The 18,228-nt window shown below is 36.6% G+C and overlaps 1 long non-coding RNA gene across 1 annotated transcript in view; it reads left to right on the top strand.

The window, feature by feature from the left end:
• Positions 1 to 18,228, top strand: part of LOC309631796 — an 80,465-nt gene extending 62,237 nt beyond the window's left edge. Inside the window, exon 2 of the long non-coding RNA XR_014246553.1 lies at positions 1 to 18,228. This exon is cut by the window's left edge and continues 41,729 nt beyond it. This is a non-coding gene — a long non-coding RNA (uncharacterized lncRNA).

Here is an 18,228-nt window from a genome sequence, read left to right as displayed (position 1 = left end):
CATGTTTTCTGATTTTAAATCTATATTTCTTTGATATGTATCATGTCACTGTTTTCTAAAATTGTATGTTTGAAATTAACAGTCGAGCAAGTGTGATTTTTCTTCTAAGTGCCCATCCAATTTATTCATCTGTCATGTGTTTTGTACCTACTAAGTATCAGGCTCCATGCTTGGCAAAGGCAATAGAAAAAAAAAAACAAAACAAGAATCCAGTGATGGCTTATGAGGTGGTGGTGGAGTGTATGAATGAACAAAATGGCACTAACGATATAATGGGAGAAGTAGAATGATGAGCCAAGATACAGTGTGGGCAATACAATGTAGGGGACCTGATTCAGATCCAATGGACAGGAAAGGTTTCTCTGGAGGTAGTGATAGCTAAGCAGAATCTGAAAGAGTAATAGAAATCAGCCATGCACAGAATGAAGGAATGACCATTTTAGGCAAGTGAAACTTCATACGCAAAAGCAAAGAGATGAAAATGACTCATACCTTTGGACGGTAGCAAATGGTCAGCTTGGCCAGGACCAGGGGCAATAAGAAGACTCTACATAAGAATTTTTCTTTTGTAAAATAATTAAATAGACTTATACTTCAAAGGGACCTGCAATTAATCACAAAGTGAAAATGGTTTAAAGAAAAAAATAAAAGGAGGTGTGACAGTAATAAAAGGCCTGAAAGAGCAGGATCAATCCCAGAAGGAAGGAAAATGAGGCAGAGAAGCATGAAAATAGCTTGACCTTTGGTTGCTGGGAAGCAGAAGAAGGTCTCTCTGTGGTCCCCTCAGCACAAATCAAGTCAGCGAAGGTGAAAGTCACCTGAAGAAACAGACATAAGTCACGGTGTACATTTATTTTCACTACCACAATCCAGAAGGAGGACCAAATCAAGTCAGAATCCCAGAATCTGTGGCTTTGCCTGCATGAGTGATAGCACGTTTTCAGTGGGCCAAGTCCAGCACTGTATTTATTCAGCATTGAGATGTAATGAGAGAGCAGAAAATTGGTCCACTTCCAGAATTATGAAATAAAACATTTGGTCACAAAATTAACCAAATGAACAAATGTCTTTTGAGGTTTGTTGTGGTAGCTGTATTTTGTATCAAGCCTACTTTGGGATATATAACATTTTCATCTTATACTACATCAACTTGCCTCAGCCAATGAACATCATTGATGTCAGAATATATATGATATGGTATATTATGAAATCCCCAGTCTTCTTTCCCTGAAACCCAACAGAAATTGATACAGATCACTATTAAGGAGATTTTCTCTCAACACTGGCCATCTCACCAGGGAGATAAGTCTCTAATTTTTTTTTTTAATTCCCCAAAGCCAGTACTGACACACACACTGAAGTTCTGTTCACTTATATTCTGTCAGTTTCCCTTGTCAGCTGAGGTTGAAATTGGCTACCCAACTAGACGTAATTAGGTTATATTCGCTTAGCTCTGGATTTTGTGCTATTCAATAAATGCCTGATAAAATGGGATGGGTCCACCTACTCTATCAAAAACTCCCAATTGGGAAGGAATACAATAAGTTATTTTCAGTATTCTTCGTATTCCATTGTGAATTACAAAGCATAATTCTAAAACACAATTTTGAATAAGAGCTAGAAATTACCACTTTGTAATAAGAGCTAAATATTACCATTTTGTAATAGCAATAGTAACTTCTTGTTTTAGTATAGTAGAAATATCACTGTGTTTAGGATCAGAAGACCTGTTTTTTTTTTTCTTCCCCTAGATCAGGAACTAACTCTACCTTTTATATTGAATAAGTCAAACCTCCCTGTTTTTCAGATTCTTCCAGTGTAACACAAGGTGTATGGACTAGGTGGCTTCTATGATTCTTTCCTTTGATTTGCTGAATGTCGAAGGCAAATTTAGTTTATTCCAGGCTTTATTTAAAGAGAAATCTAGAGACAAAATGTATCTTACCATGAAGTCACAACATCAAATCATTTTTGAATAGGCCTCATAATTACTGTAATAATGATAGCCACAACTATCGTGATATAGCATTTATCAAATGTCTACATGCTGGGCTTCCCTGGTGGCGCAGTGGTTGAGAGTCTGCCTGCCAATGCAGGGGACACGGGTTCGAGCCCTGGTCTGGGAAGAAGATCCCACATGCCGCGGAGCAACTGGGCCCGTGAGCCACAATTACTGAGCCTGCGCGTCTGGAGCCTGTGCTCCGCAACAAGAGAGGCCGCGATGGTGAGAGGCCCGCGCACCGCGATGAAGAGTGGCCCCCGCTTGCCGCAACTAGAGAAAGCCCTCGCACAGAAACGAAGACCCAACACAGCCATAAATAAATAAATAAATAAGATTAAAAAAAAATGTCTACATGCTCACATCACCATGCTAGACACTAAAATAAATCAAATAAACTAAACAGATGCAGTCCTGGCTGGACTCCTAGGAGCACCGTACATAAAAAGAGAAAATGGTTTCCCACATGCAACAGCTCCCGCAAAGGAACTATTCTTCAGGCTTTTCCTTCAACATGATTCATGATGTGTACTATTCTGTTTACTTTCAAGTTACAGAAGAATAACCAAGAACAGAACTGACAAATTAAGTCAGTCAGTGCCACCTGCAGTTGGAACGTTGACAAAATTCTTCCATTTTCTACAGGAAAACTTACTGAAAACTGTTCAGAAGAAAATCAATGAAGCCATCAAATATTGGGTACCTGTTAGATATAGTTTTCAGAAGGAGGGGGTGGGGAGTATAGGATGAAAATCAGTATCTTAGTGCATTTATACCCTGGCTAAGAAGACAGATGTATGATTTCAAATTAAAATTGATTCCAGAAATTAGTCATCTTTGTCTTACAACGGTTGCAGCTTATACTCATAGAAATATCAGTGAACACAAGACCTAATGATTGACATAAACAGAAAATTGTCTACAACTTGAGCAGAGAAGGACTGCTATGATCGTTCTGAAACTCATCTGTGCCTTGAATGAGGCAGGAACATGGGATATCTTTCCATTTATTGTGTCTTCAAATTCTTTCATCAGTGTCTTATAGTTTTTAGTGTACAGAACTTTCACCTCTTTAGTTAAGTTTATTTCCAAGTGTTTTATTATTTTTCATGCTTTTATAAATGGGATTGTTTTTTTTTAACATCTTTATTAGAGTATACTTGCTTTACAATGGTGTGTTAGTTTCTGATTTATAACAAAATGAATCAGTTATACATATATCCCCATATCTCTTCTCTCTTGCGTCTTCCTCCCACCCTCCCCATCCCACCCCTCTAGGTGGTCACAAAGTACTGAGCTGATCTCCCTGTGCTATGTGGCTGCTTCCCACTAGCTATCTGTTTTACATTTGGTAGTGTATATATGTCCATGCCACTCTCTCACTTTGTCCCAGCTTACCATTCCCCTCCCCATATCCTCAAGTCCATTCTCTAGTAGGTCTGTGTCTTCATTCCCGTCTTGCCCCTAGGTTCTTCATGACCATTTCTTTTTTCTTAGATTCCATATATATGTGTTAGCAAACGGTATTTATTTTTCTCTTTCTGACTTACTTCACTCTGTATGACAGACTCTGGGTCCATCCACCTCACTACAAATAACTCAGTTTCATTTCTTTATATGGCTGAATAATACTCCATTGTATATATGGGCTAATCTTCTTTATCCATTCAACTGTCAATGGACACTTAGGTTGCTTCCATGTCCTGGCTATTGTATATAGAGCTGCAATGAACATTGTGGTACATGACTCTTTTTGAATTATGGTTTTCTCAGGATATACGCCCAGTAGTGGGATTGCTGGGTCATATGGTAGTTCTATTTGTAGATTTTTAAGGAACCTCCATACTGTTCTCCATAGTGGCTGTATCAATTTACATTCCCACCAACAGTGCAAGAGTGTTCCCTTTTCTCCACACCCTCTCCAGCATTTATTGTTTCTAGATTTTTTGATGATGGCCATTCTGACCGGTGTGAGATGATATCTCATTGTAGTTTTGATTTGCATTTCTCTAATGATTAATGATGTTGAGCATTCTTTCATGTGTTTGTTGGCAATCTGTATATCTTCTTTGGAGAAATGTCTATTTAGGTCTTCTGCCCATTTTGGGATTGAGTTGTTTGTTTTTTTTGATATTGAGCTGCATGAGTTGCTTGTAAATTTTGGAGATTGATCCTTTGTCAGTTGCTACATTTGCAAATATTTTCTCCAATTCTGAAGGTTGTCTTTTTGTCTTTTTTATGGTTTCCTTTCCTGTGCAAAAGCTTTTAAGTTTCATTAGGTCCCATTTGTTTATTTTTATTTTTATTTCCATTTCTCTAGGAGGTGGGTCAAAAAGGATCTTGCTGTGATGTATGTCATGGAGTGTTTTGCCTATGTTTTCCTCTAAGAGTTTAATAGTGTCTGGCCTTACATTTAGGTCTTTAATCCATTTTGTGTTTCTTTTTGTGTATGGTGTTAGGGGGTGTTCTAATTTCATTCTTTTACATGTAGCTGTCCAGTTTTCCCAGCACCACTTATTGAAGAGGCTGTCTTTTCTCCACTGTATATTCTTGCCTCCTTTATCAAAGATAAGGTGACCATATGTGCGTGGGTTTATCTCTGGGCTTTCTCTCCTGTTCCATTGGTCTATATTTCTGTTTTTGTGCCAGTACCACACTGTCTTGATTACTGTAGCTTTGTAGTATAGTCTGAAGTCAGGGAGCCTGACTCCTCCAGCTCCGTTTTTCTTTCTCAACATTGCTTTGGCTATTCGGGGTCTTTTGTGTTTCCAAACAAATTGTAAGATTTTTTGTTCTAGTTCTGTGAAAAACGCCAGTGGTAGTTTGATAGGGATTGCATTGAATCTGTAGATTGCTTTGGGTAGTAGAGTCATTTTCACAATGTTGATTCTTCCAATCCAAGAACATGGTATATCTCTCCATCTATTTGTATCATCTTTATTTTCTTTCATCAGTGTCTTATAATTTTCTGCATACAGGTCTTTTGTCTCTTTAGGTAGGTTTATTCCTAGATATTTTATTCTTTTTGTTGCAATGGTAAATGGGAGTGTTTTCTTAATTTCACTTTCAGATTTTTCATCATTAGTGTATAGGAATGCAAAAGATTTCTGTGCATTAAATTTCTATCCTGCTACTTTACCAAGTTCATTGATTAGCTCTAGTAGTTTTCTGGTAGCACTTTTAGGATTCTCTATGTATAGTATCATGTCATCTGCAAACAGTGACAGCTTTACTTCTTTTCGGATTTGGATTCCTTTTATTTCTTTTTCTTCTCTGATTGCTGTGGCTAAAACTTCCAAAACTATGTTGAATAATAGTGGTGAGAGTGGGCAACCTTGTCTTGTTCCTGTTCTTAGTGGAAATGGTTTCTGTTTTTCACCACTGAGGATGATGTTGGCTGTGGGTTTGTTGTATATGGCCTTTATTATGTTGAGGTAAGTTCCCTCTATGCCTACTTTCTGGAGGGTTTTTATCATAAATGGGTGTTGAATTTTGTCGAAAGCTTCCTCTGCATCTATTGAGATGATCATATGGCTTTTCTCCTTCAATTTGTTAATATGGTGTATCACATTGATTGATTTGCGTATATTGAAGAATCCTTGCATTCCTGGGATAAACCCCACTTGATGATGGTGTATGATCCTTTTAATGTGCTGTTGGATTCTGTTTGCCATTATTTTGTTGAGGACTTTTGCATCTATGTTCATCAGTGATGTTGACCTGTAGTTTTCTTTCTTTGTGACATCTTTGTCTGGTTTTGGTATCAGGGTGATGGTGGCCTCTTAGAATGAGTTTGGGAGTCTTCCTCCCTCTGCTATATTTTGGAAGAGTTTGAGAAGGATACGTGTCAACTCTTCTCTAAATGTTTGATAGAATTTGCCTGTGAAGCCACCTGGTCCTGGACTTTTGTTTGTTGGAAGATTTTAAATCCCAGTTTCAATTTCTGTGTTTGTGATTGGTCTGTTCATATTTTCTATTTCTTCCTGGTTCGGTCTTGGCAGGTTGTGCATTTCTAAGAATTTGTCCATTTCTTCCAGGTTGTCCCTTTTATTGGCATATAGTTGCTTGTGGTAATCTCATGATCCTTTGTATTTCTTCAGTGTCAGTTTTTACTTTTCCTTTTTCATTTCTAATTCTATTGATGTGAGTCTGCTCCCTTTTTTTCTTCATGAGTCTGGCTAATGGTTTATGAATTTTATCTTCTCAAAAAACCAGCTTTTAGTTTTATTGATCTTCGCTATCTTTTCCTTCATTTCTTTTTCATTTATTTCTGATCTGATCTTTAGGATTTCTTTCCTTCCGCTAACTTTGGGGTTTTTTTGTTCTTCTTTCTCTAATTGCTTTAGCTGCAAGGTTAGGTTGTTTATTCGAGATATTTCCTGTTTCTTGAGGTAGGCTTGTATTGCTATAAACTTCCCTCTTAGCACTGCTTTTCTGCATCCCATAGGTTTTGGGTCGTCGTGTCTCCATTGTCATTTGTTTCTAGGTATTTTTTGATTTCTCCTTTGATTTCTTCAGTGATCACTTCGTTATTAAGTAGTGTATTGTGTAGCCTCCATGTGTCTGTATATTTTACAAATCTTTTCCTGTAATTGATATCTAGTCTCATAGCGTTGTGGTCGGAAAAGATACTTGATACGATTTCAATTTTCTTAAATTTACCAAGATATGATCTATCCTGGAGAATGTTCCATGAGCACTTGAGAAGAAAGTGTATTCTGTTGTTTTTGGATGGAATGTCCTATAAATATCAATTAAGTCCATTTTGTTTAATGTATCACTTAAAGCTTGTGTTTCCTTATTTATTTTCATTTTGGATGATCTGTCCATTGGTGAAAGTGGGGTGTTAAAGTCCTCTACTATGATTGTATTACTGTCGATTTCCCCTTTTATGGCTGTTAGTATTTACCTTATGTACTGAGGTGCTCCTATGTTGGGTGCATAAATACTTACAATTGTTATATCTTCTTCTTTAATCGATCCCTTGATCATTATATAGTGTCCTTCTTTGTCTCTTGTAATAGTCTTTATTTTAAAGTCTATTTTGTCTGATATGGGAATTGCTACTCCAGCTTTCTTTTGATTTCCATTTGCATGGATTATCTTTTTCCATCCCCTCACTTTCAGTCTGTATGTGTCCCTAGGTCTGAAGTGGGTCTCTTGTAGACAGCATATATATGGGTCTTGTTTTTGTATCCATTCAGCCTATGTCTTTTGGTGGGAGCATTTAATCCATTTACATTTAAGGTAATTTTCGATATGTTTGTTCTTATTACCATTTTATTAATTGTTTTGGGTTTGTTATTATAGGTCATTTCCTTCTCTTGTGTTTCCTGCCTAGAGAAGTTCCTTTAGCATTTGTTGTAAAGCTGGTTTGGTGGTGCTGAATTCTCTTAGCTTTTGCTTGTTGTAAAGGTTTTAATTTCTCTGTCAAATCTGAATGAGATCCTTGCTGGGTAGAGTAATCTTGGTTGTAGGTTTTTCCCCTTCATCACTTTAAATATGTCCTGCCACTGCCTTCTGGCTTGGAGAGTTTCTGCTGAAAGATCAGCTGTTAACCTTATGGGGATTCCCTTGTATGTTATTTGTTGTTTTTCCCTTGCTACTTTTAACATTTTTTCCTTGTTTTTAATTTTTGATAGTTTGATTAATATGTGTCTTGACGCGTTTCTCCTTGGATTTATCCTGTATGGGACTCTCTGTGCTTCCTGGACTTGATTAACTATTTCCTTTCCCATATCAGGGAAGTTTTCAACTATAATCTCTTCAAATATTTTCTCGATTGCTTTGTTTTTCTCTTCTTCTCCTCAGACCCCTATAATTCGAATGTTGGTGTATTTAATGTTTACCCAGAGGTCTCTGAGACTGTCCTCAGTTCTTCTCAATTTTTTTTCTTTATTCTGCTCTGCAGTAGTTATTTCCACTATTTTATCTTCCAGGTCACTTATCCATTCTTCTGCCTCAGTTATTATGGTATTGATCCCTTCTAGAGAATTTTTAATTTCATTTATTGTGTTGTTCATCACTGTTTGTTTGCTCTTTAGTTCTTCTAGGTCCTTGTTAAACGTTTCTTTTATTCTCTCCATTCTATTTCCAAGATTTTGGATCCTCTTTACTATCATTATTCTGAATTCTTTTTCAGTTATACTGCTTATTTCCTCTTCATTTGTTAGTTCTGGTGGGTTTTTACCTTGCTCCTTCATCTGCTGTGTGTTTCTCTGTCTTCTCATTTTGCTTAACTTACTGTGTTTGTGGTCTCCTTTTTGCAGGCTGCAGGTTCGTAGTTCCCATTCTTTTTGGTGTCTGCCCCCAGTGGCTAAGGTTGGTTCAGTGGGTTGTGTAGGCTTCCTGGTGGAGGGGACTAGTGCCTGTGTTCTGGTGAATGAGGCTGGATCTTTTCTTTCTGGTGGGCAGGTCCACGTCTGGTGGTGTGTTTTGGGGTGTCTGTGGCCTTATTATGATCTTAGGCATCCTCTCTGCTAATGGGTGTGTTTGTGTTCATGTCTTGTTAGTTGTTTGGCATAGGGTGTCCAGCACTGTAGGTTGCTGGTCATTGAGCAGAGCTGGGTCTTGGCATTGAGATGGCGATCTCTGGGAGATTTTCGCCGTTTGGTATTACGTGGAGCTGGGAGGTCTCTTGTGGACCAATGTCCTGAACTCGGCTCTCCCACCTCAGAGGCAAAGCCCTGACGCCTGGCTGGAGCACCAGGAGCCTGTCATCCACATGGCTCAGAATAAAAGGGAGAAAAAAAAGGAAAGAAAGAAAGAAGAAGATAAAATAAAGTTATTAAAATAAAAAATAATTATGAAAAAGATTTTTTAAAGTATTAAAAAAAAAAAGAAGAGAGCAACCAAACCAAAAAACAAATCCACCAATGATAACAAGCGCTTAAAAACTATCCTAAAACAAACAAGCAAACAAACAAAAACGGACAGACAGAATCCTAGGACAAATGGTAAAAGTGAAGCTATATAGACAAAATCACACACAGAAGCATACACATACACAGTCGGAAAAAAAGGAAAAGGAAAAAATATATATATATCATTGCTCCCAAAGTCCACCACCTCAATTTTGGGATGATTCGTTGTCTCTTCAGGTATTCCACAGATGCAGGGTACATCAAGTTGATTGTGGAGATTTAATCTGCTGATCCTGAGGCTGTTGGGAGAAATTTCCCTTTCTCTTCTTTGTTCGTACAGCTCCTGGGGTTCAGGTTTGGATTTGGCCCCGCCTCTGTGTGTAGGTCGCCTGAGGGCGTCTGTTCCCTGCCCAGACAGGACAGGGTTAAAGGAGCAGCTGCTTCGGGGGCTCTGGCTCACTCAGGCCGGGGGGAGGGAGGGGTACAGAGTTCGGGGCGAGCCTGCAGTGGCAGAAGCAGGCGTGATGTTGCATCAGCCTGAGGTGTGCCGTGCGTTCCCCCGGGGAAGTTGTCCCTGGATCACGGGACCCTGGTAGTGGTGGGCTGCACAGGCTCCTGGGAGGGGAGGTGTGGATAGTGACCTGTGCTTGCACAGAGGTTTCTTGGTGGCTGCAGCAGCAGCCTTAGTGTCTCATGCCCATCTCTGGGGTCCACGCTGACAGCTGCGGCTTGTACCCGTCTCTGGAGCTCCTTTAAGCAGCGCTCTTAATCCCCTCTCCTCGTGCACCAGGAAACAAAGAGGCAAGAAAAAGTCTCTTGCCTCTTGGGCAGCTGCAGACTTTTTCCCGGACTCCCTCCCGGCTCGCTGTGGCACACTCACCCCCTTCAGGCTGTGTTCACGCCGCCAACCCCAGTCCTCTCCCTGCAATCCCACCGAAGCCCGAGCCTCAGCTCCCAGCCCCCACCCGCCCCGGCGGGTGAGCAGACAAGCCTCTCGGGCTGGTGAGTGCTGGTCGGCACCAATCCTCTGTGCGGGGATCTTTCCGCTTTGCCCTCTGCACCCCTGTGGCTGCGCTCTCCTCCGTGGCCCCGAAGCTTCCCCTTCCGCCACCCGCAGTCTCCTCCCGCGAAGGGGCTTCCTAGTGTGTGGAAACCTTTCCTCCTTCACAGCTCCCTCCCACTGGTGCAGGTCCCATCCCTATTCTTTTGTCTCTGTTTTTTTTTTTTTTTCTTTTGCCCTACCCAGGTACGTGGGGAGTTTCTTGCCTTTTGGGAGGTCTGAGGTCTTCTGTCAGCGTCCAGTAAGTGTTCTGTAGGAGTTGTTCCACATGTAGATGTATTTCTGATGTATTTGTGGGGAGTAAGGTGATCTCCACATATTACTCTTTCGCCATGTTGAAGCTCCTCTGAGATTGTTTTCTTAATTTCCTTTACAGATAGTTCTGGTAGTATTACTGGTAGTATTAACATATAGAAATGCAACTGAGTTTTGTATATTGATTTTGTATCCTGCAACATAAATGAATTTGTTTATTAGCTCCAATAGTCTTTGGTGAAGCATTTAGAATTTTCTGTATACAATATAATATATCATATGCAAACAGAGACAGTTTTACTTTTTCCTTTCTGATTTGGATGCCTTTTATTTATTTTCTTGCCTAATTGCTCTAGCAAGAACTTTCAGTACTATCTTGAATAAAAGTGGTGAGAGTGGTCACTGTTGTCCTGTTACTGATCATAGAGGAAAAGCTTTCAGAATTTAACCATTGAGTATGATGTTAGCTGTGGGCTTGTCACAAATGGCCTTTATTATGCCATATGTGGCATAATATATGGTAAATTTCTTCTATACCCAGTTTGTTGAGAGTTTTTATTATCAAAGGATGTTGAATTTTGTCAGATGCTTTTTCTGTACATATTTAGGTGATCATATGGTTTTTATGCTTCATTTTATTAATGTTGTATATTACATTTATTGATTTGATTTATGTTGAACCATTCTCTAAGCCCCAAAATAAATGCCACTTGATTGTTATATATGATCCTTTTAATTTGATGTAGAATTTTGTTTGCTAATATTTTGTTGAGGATTTTTGCATCTATGTTCATCAAGAATATTCACCTACAGTTTTCTTTTCTCATAGTGTCCTTGTCTGGCTTTGGTGTCAGAGTAATGCTACTCTCATAAAGTGAGTTTGGAAGTGTTCCCTCCACTTCGATTTTTTGGAATAGTTCAAGAAAGATTGGTATTAATTATTATTTAAATGTTTTATAGAATATGTTAGTAAAGCCATCTGGTTCTGGAATTTTCTTTGTTAGGAGATTTTTTTTATTACTGATTAGATCTCTTAATAATAATTGGTCTGTTCAGATTTTCTATTTCTTCATTATTCAGCCTTGGTTGATTGTATATTCCTAGGAATTTATCCCTTTCTCTTACGTCATCAAATTTGTTGGAGTATTGTTATTCTTAGTAGCCTATTATGATCTCTTTGTATTGATATCAGCTGTAATGTTTCCTTTTCATTTATAATTTTGTTTGAGTACTCTTTTTTCTTGTTTAGTATAGCTAAAGGTGTGTCAATTTTGCTTATCTTTTCCAAAAAAAAAAAACCATACTAGTTTCATTGATATTTTCCTGTTGTCTTTTTAGTCTCTAGTTCATTTATTTCAGCTCCAATCTTTATAATGTCCTCCCTTCTGCTAATTTTGGGTTTAGTTTGTTCTTTTCCTAATTCCTTAAGGTGTTAAGTTAGGTTGTTGAGATCTTTCTTTTTTCTTACACAGGTATTAATTGCTATAAACTCCCCTTTTAAAACTGCTTTTGCTGCATCCCATAGGGTTTGGTATGTTGTGTCTTTATTTTTGTTTGTCTTGAGATACTTTCTGATTTCCCTTTTGATATCTTCTTTGACTCACTGGTTGTTTAGTAGTGTGTTTGATTTCCACATATTTGTGATTTTTTTCAGTTTTCCTCCTGTTATGGATTTCCAGTTTCATATCATTGTGATCAGAAAACATGTTTAGTATGATTTCAGTCTTCTGAAACTTGTTAAGAGTTACTTTGTGGCCTAAGAAGAATGTGTATTCTGCTGTGGTTGGACAGCATGTTCTATATGTGTCTGTTACATCCATTTAGTCTACGTTGTTATTCACGTTTGACGTTCCTTATTAGTTTTCTGTCTGACTGTTCAAGTGTTGAGAAAACTGGATATCCATATGCAAAAGAATGAAACTGGACCCTTGTCTGACACTAAATACACAGAAAAAACCTCAAACTAGATTAAGGACTTAAATATAAAACCTAAAACCATAAAACTGCTAGAAAAAAACAGGGAAAGATCTTCTTGATATTGGCCTTGGTAATAATTTCTTAGATATGAGACTAAAAGCACAGGAAACAAAAGCAAAAATAGAAAAGTTGGATGGTATCAAACTAAAAAGCTTCCCTTTACAGCAAAGGAAACAAAGAAGGAAATGAAAAGGAAACCTATGGAATGGGAGAAAATAATTGCAAATCATATATCTGGTGAGGTAAGTATTCAAAATATATAATGAACTCATACAAGTGAATAGCAAAAGAAAAAAAAACTTAAAAATGGACAAACGACCTGAATAGACATTTTTCCAAAGAAGACATACAAATGGTCAGCATATATATGAAAAGGTGCTCAATGTCACTAATCAACAAGGAAATGTAAATCAAAACCACAATGTGAAATTACCTCAAATCAGTTACAATGGCTGTTACGTGCCCCCCCAACCCCCCCTAAAAAAGATAGATGCTGGTGAGGATGTAGAGAAAAGTGAATCCTTGAACACTGTTGGTGGGCATGTAAATTGCTGCAGCCACTGTGGAAAACACTATGGAGGTTCCTCAAAAAATTAAAAGTAGAACTACCATAAGATCTAGCAATCCTTCTTCTAGGTGTATGTCCAAAAGAATTGAAATCAGGATCTCAAAGTGATACCTGTACTCCCATGTTTATTGCAGCATTATTCATAACAGCCAAGACATGAAAGCAACATAAATGTCCATCAACAAAAGAATGGACAAAGAAAATGCAATATATACTTATACTTATAATGAAATATTATTCAACCTTAAAAAAGGAAGGAAATTCTGCCATTTGTGACAACACGGATGAACCTTGAGAACACTATGCCAAGTGAAATAAGCCAGACACAGAAAGACAAACACTACATGATACCACTCATATGAGAAATCTAAAATAGTCAAACTCATAGAAGCAGAGTTGAATGATGGATGCCAGGGGCTGGGGAGAGGGGGAAACAGGGAGCTAGTAGTCAAAGGGTACAAGGTTTCAGTTATGCAAAATGCATAAGTCCTAGTGTTCTACTGTACAACATATTGCCTGTATTATATACTTAAAATCTTGCCAAGCAGGTATATCTTATATTAAGTGTTCTTATCACAAAAAATCTACGTAGTGTATTATTCTGTAGGGTTAATGTATAAAAACAGAGACTAGATCAGTAATTGTGAAGAACTGGAGTTGTGGAGAGGGCTATCTACAAAGGGCACAAGTGAATATTTAGGGTGGGAGGAGGAAACTATTTTATATCTTGATTGTGGTGGTAGTTAACTTTACTGCATACATTTGTCAAAATTCATAGAATTGTACACCAAAAGGAGTGAATTTTACTGTATATGAATTACATCTCAATAAACCTGATTTAAATATATATATGGAAATGATGAGGGACTCAAAATGGTTTACTAGGAAAAAAAAAAATCAAACACAAAGAAGACAGTATTGGAGGAGATGAGAAACAAAGGAGATGTAAGACATATAGAAAAAGTAAAATGGCAGAAGTTAGCCTTTCATTATCAATAGTTATGTTAAATGTAAATCAATAAAACTTACCAGTTCAAGGACAGAGATTTCCAGAATGGAAAACAAAAGAAAAACAAAACATGATCCAGTGATATGCTGCTTGCAATAGACTCAGGATAGATCCAAAGACACAAATAGGTTGGTGAAAGGATGGAAAAAAATATTCCATGGAAATAGTTACCAAAAGAGAACTAGTATAGCTATACTAACATCAGACAAAATAGATTTAAAGTCAAAAATTGTTACAATTTATACATTGTTACAAATTATACATTAATAAAAGGGTTAATTTATCAGAAAGATATACAATTATAAACAAAAATACACACCAACAGAACCCCAAAATATATTAAGCAAGCATGAACAGAATTGAATAAAAAATAGGCAGTTCAGCAATTATAGTTGGAGACTCCAATAATCCAATCTCAATAATGGGTGGAACATTTACTAAGAAAATCAATAAAGAAATAGAGGGTTTGCACAATACTAAAAAACAACTAGACCTAACAGTCATATATGACCTAAGAGTCATATGCATGTATGACCTAAAATATGCATACATGACCTAATAGTCATATGCAAAACACTTCAGACAACAAAAGCAGAGTAGAGTACACATGGAACTTTCTCCACTTTAGAAGGTATGTTAGGCCATAAAACAATTCTTTATATATTTTAAATGATTGAAATCATATTAAGCGTGTTTCCAACTACAATGAAATGAAGCTGGAAATCAGTAACAGAAGGAAAACTAAAAATTGCAAAGACATGGAAATTAAACAACACACTCTTAAACAATCAGTAAGACAAAGAAGAAATCATTAGGGAAATTAGAAAATACTTGGATATGAATGAAAATGAAAACTCAAATTACCAAACATGGGATGCAGCAAAAACAGTGCTCAAAGGGAAATTTGTGGCTATAAATGCCTAAAAGAAGAAGAAAGATTTAAATGCTGTTGAAATGGACAAATTTCTAGAAACACACAATTCACCAATACCAACTCAAGAAGAAATAGAAAACATACCTATAACAAGTAAAGATATTGAATCAGTAAGTAAAAATCTTCCAACAAAGAAAAGTTCATAATAGATGACTTCACCGGTGAATTCTACCAAACATTTAGAGAAAAATTAACATCTATACTACTCAAACTCCTCCAAAAATTTGAAAAGAAACACTTCCTAACACATTCTATGAAGCCAGCGTTACACTGATAACTAAAGCCAGACAAAGACACTACAAAACAAACAAAAAAACTGACAAGCAAAGAAGATCAATACCCTTTGTTAAAATAAATGCAAAAATCCTCACCAGAATACTGGCAAACCAAATCCAACAGCACATTAAAATGTCTGTACACCATGATCAAGTGAGATTTATCCCAGGAGTGAAATAATGGTTCAACATTTAAAAAAATCAGTGAACTATATGACATTTATAGAACAAAGGAACAATAACAACAAAATGATCATCTCAATAGATACAGAAAAAACATTTGACAAAATCCAACAACTACTTTTCATGGCAGAAACACTCAGCAAACTAGGAATAGAAAGGAAATTCTGCAACATAATAAAGGGCATTTATGGTAGAACTCACAGCAAGCATCACACTCAATGGTGAATGACTAAAAACTTTCCCTCTTAGATCAGGAATAAGACAAGGATGCCTTCTTTCACCAGTGCTATTCATTATTGTATTGAAAGTCCTAGGAAGAGTAATTAGGTAAGAAAAAGAAATATAAAGTATCCAAATGGAAGGGAAAAAATAAAACTATTTTTATTTGCAGATGACAAGACTCAATATATAGAACATCCCAAAGAATCAAACAAACAAACAAAGCAAAACTCTACTGGAGCTAATAAATTCAGTGAAGTTGCAAGTTACAAAATGAACATGCAAAAATCAGTTATGTTTCTTAGACCAGCAATAAACAACATGAAATGAAATAAAACAATTCCATTTACAATAGCATCCAAAATAATAAAGTACCTGGGAATAAATTTAACCAAGGAAGTGAAAGACTTGCATACTGAAAACTATAAAATATTGCTGACAGAAAGAAGACCTAAATAAATGCAAAGACATTCCATGTTCATGGATTGGAAGGCTTAATATTGTTAAGATGGCAATATTTCTCAAAGTGATCTACAGATTCAATGCAATCCCTATAAAAATTCCTCTTGCCTTTTTTACAGAAGTGTATACAAGCTGATACAAAAATTCACATTAAATTTCACGAGGTCCCAAAAAGCCAAACAACATTGAAAGAATGTTGTAGGATTCACATTTCCTGATCTCAAAACTTAGTACAAAGTTAGAGTATTTAAAAGAGTGTGGTACTGGCATAAGGATACAAACAAAAATGGAATAAAATTGAGAGCCCAGAAATAAGCCCAACATCAATGGACAATTGATTTTGACTAGGGTGCCAAGATCATTCAATGGGGAAAGAATAGTATTTTAACATATGTGCTGGGACAACTGGGTAATCATATACAAAAGAATTAAGTTGGATTCCTACCTCACATACTGCAAAAATTAACTCAATGAATCAACAACCTAAATATAAGAGCTAAAACTATAAAAGTATTAGAAGAAAAAATAGGGGTAATTCTTGATGCTCTCATAATTGGCAATGGATTCTTAGATTTGACACTAAAAGTGCAAGGAACAACAACAACCAAGTAGATTTATTGGACTTCATAAACATTAAAAACCTTTGTGCATTAAAGGATATTAATCAGGAAAGTGAAAAGACAACCTACAGGATGGGAGAAAATATTTGCAAGTTATGTATCTGCTAAGGTTTTAATATCTAGAATATATAAAGAACCCCTAAAACTTCACAACATAAAGACAGTCTAATTAATAGATGAACAAATGACTTAAATAGACATTTATCCAGTGAAGATATACAAATGGCCACTAGCATATGAAAGAGATTTTCAGCATCACTAGAAATTAGGAAAATGCAAATCAAAGCCACAGTGATACCACTTCACAACTACTAAGATGGCTATAATTTTTAAAAAAAAGATAAGTATTGACAAGGATGTAGAGAGATTGGGACCATCCTACATTGCTGGGGGAAATGAAAAATGCTACACAGAACATTTTGGCAGTTCCTCAGAAAGCCAAATACAGCATTACACATGACCCAGTAATTCCATTTTTAGGTTTGTACCTAAAAGAATTGAAAACAAGGGCTTAGATTCTTGTATGCTAATTTCCATTGCAACATTGTTTGCAGTAGCTAAAAGGTAGAAACAATTCAAGTGTATGTCAATGGATGTAATAAATAAATTAAAGGTGGTATATAAATACAATGGAATATTATTCAGCCATTAAAAGAGTGATATTCTGATACATGCTGCAATATGCATGAACCTTGAAAACATTATGTAAATGAAGCCAGACACAAAAGGTCACATACTGTATGATGTATATGAAATATGCATAATAGGCAAATCCATAGACATAGAAAGTAGATCAGTGATTTTTAAGGGACAGTGGGAGCAGAGAATGGGGAGTGATTACTTAATAGGTACAGGGTGTTGTGTGATAAAATTTTTGAAACTGAGAGAGATGGTAGTTGCACAACATTGTAAATGCATTAAGTGCCACTGAATTTAAAATGGGTAATTTATGTTACATGAATTACAACTCTATAACAGTAAATCTGTTGGACTAAACATAAAAATGTTTGGTTTCTTACCAATCTGCAATTATAAAAAGAAAAACAACTCTTCAGTTCTGAAATAATTGCTTTTAATATCGTCTTTCTGTTTCCAAATTTGAATTTGTCTTCCATTACTGTCTTAATCTTGGCTCCATATACATGCTGAGGACGAGGTGGGGAGCTAAGGAAAGTGGTTTTCTTTTATATTTGCTTTATCCAATGCTCAAAAGTTGAAATATTTGAAAAATATGGGTATGTCTCAGTGGGGGGGTCTGAAGTATTTCACAAGTGTTAAGTATAAGTCACAAGCAGCGCTCATCATTTCAAGTTGTCTCCTGGAGGTCTGAGATGTGAGCCGCTGAATATTATTTAAGCATGCTTTCTTCATTTTCACGCACAAGTGTCATTTGTGTTTGTATTGTATCTATGTTGCTGCCCAGTCATAGCTCCTGCTATTAGTCGATTGAGTAAGAAACAAGGGGGATCAGGAAGAGAGATGTCCTAGAGATGTAATTTCATGACTGCCAAATCCATAAAGATTGCCTGAGTAGCCTTTGTGCTTCCATTAGAGCCTTTGTGCTTGCTCTGAGTTAAAAGCAGCATTGAGTGATTGAAAGGAGACTACTTTGACTGTACCTCAGCTAGGAATTATTTAATGTCAATAAGTTAACTTTGTTTTAGAAAGTTAAGACTCTAGCATAATGATTCTAAAGCAGTTTAATAGGACAGCCATACTTTCAAAATAGTACAGTGTAATTCAGTAAATACTTTCAACACAAACTGTGCATTATCACAATTAATACATAAATACAAAATATAAA

This window comes from Balaenoptera borealis (assembly GCF_965194805.1).
Source record: "Balaenoptera borealis genome assembly, chromosome: 7".
Classification (NCBI taxonomy): Eukaryota; Metazoa; Chordata; class Mammalia; order Artiodactyla; family Balaenopteridae; genus Balaenoptera; species Balaenoptera borealis.
The sequence above is the reverse complement of the archived record's forward strand: the minus strand, read 5'-3'. Positions and strand labels throughout refer to the sequence as shown.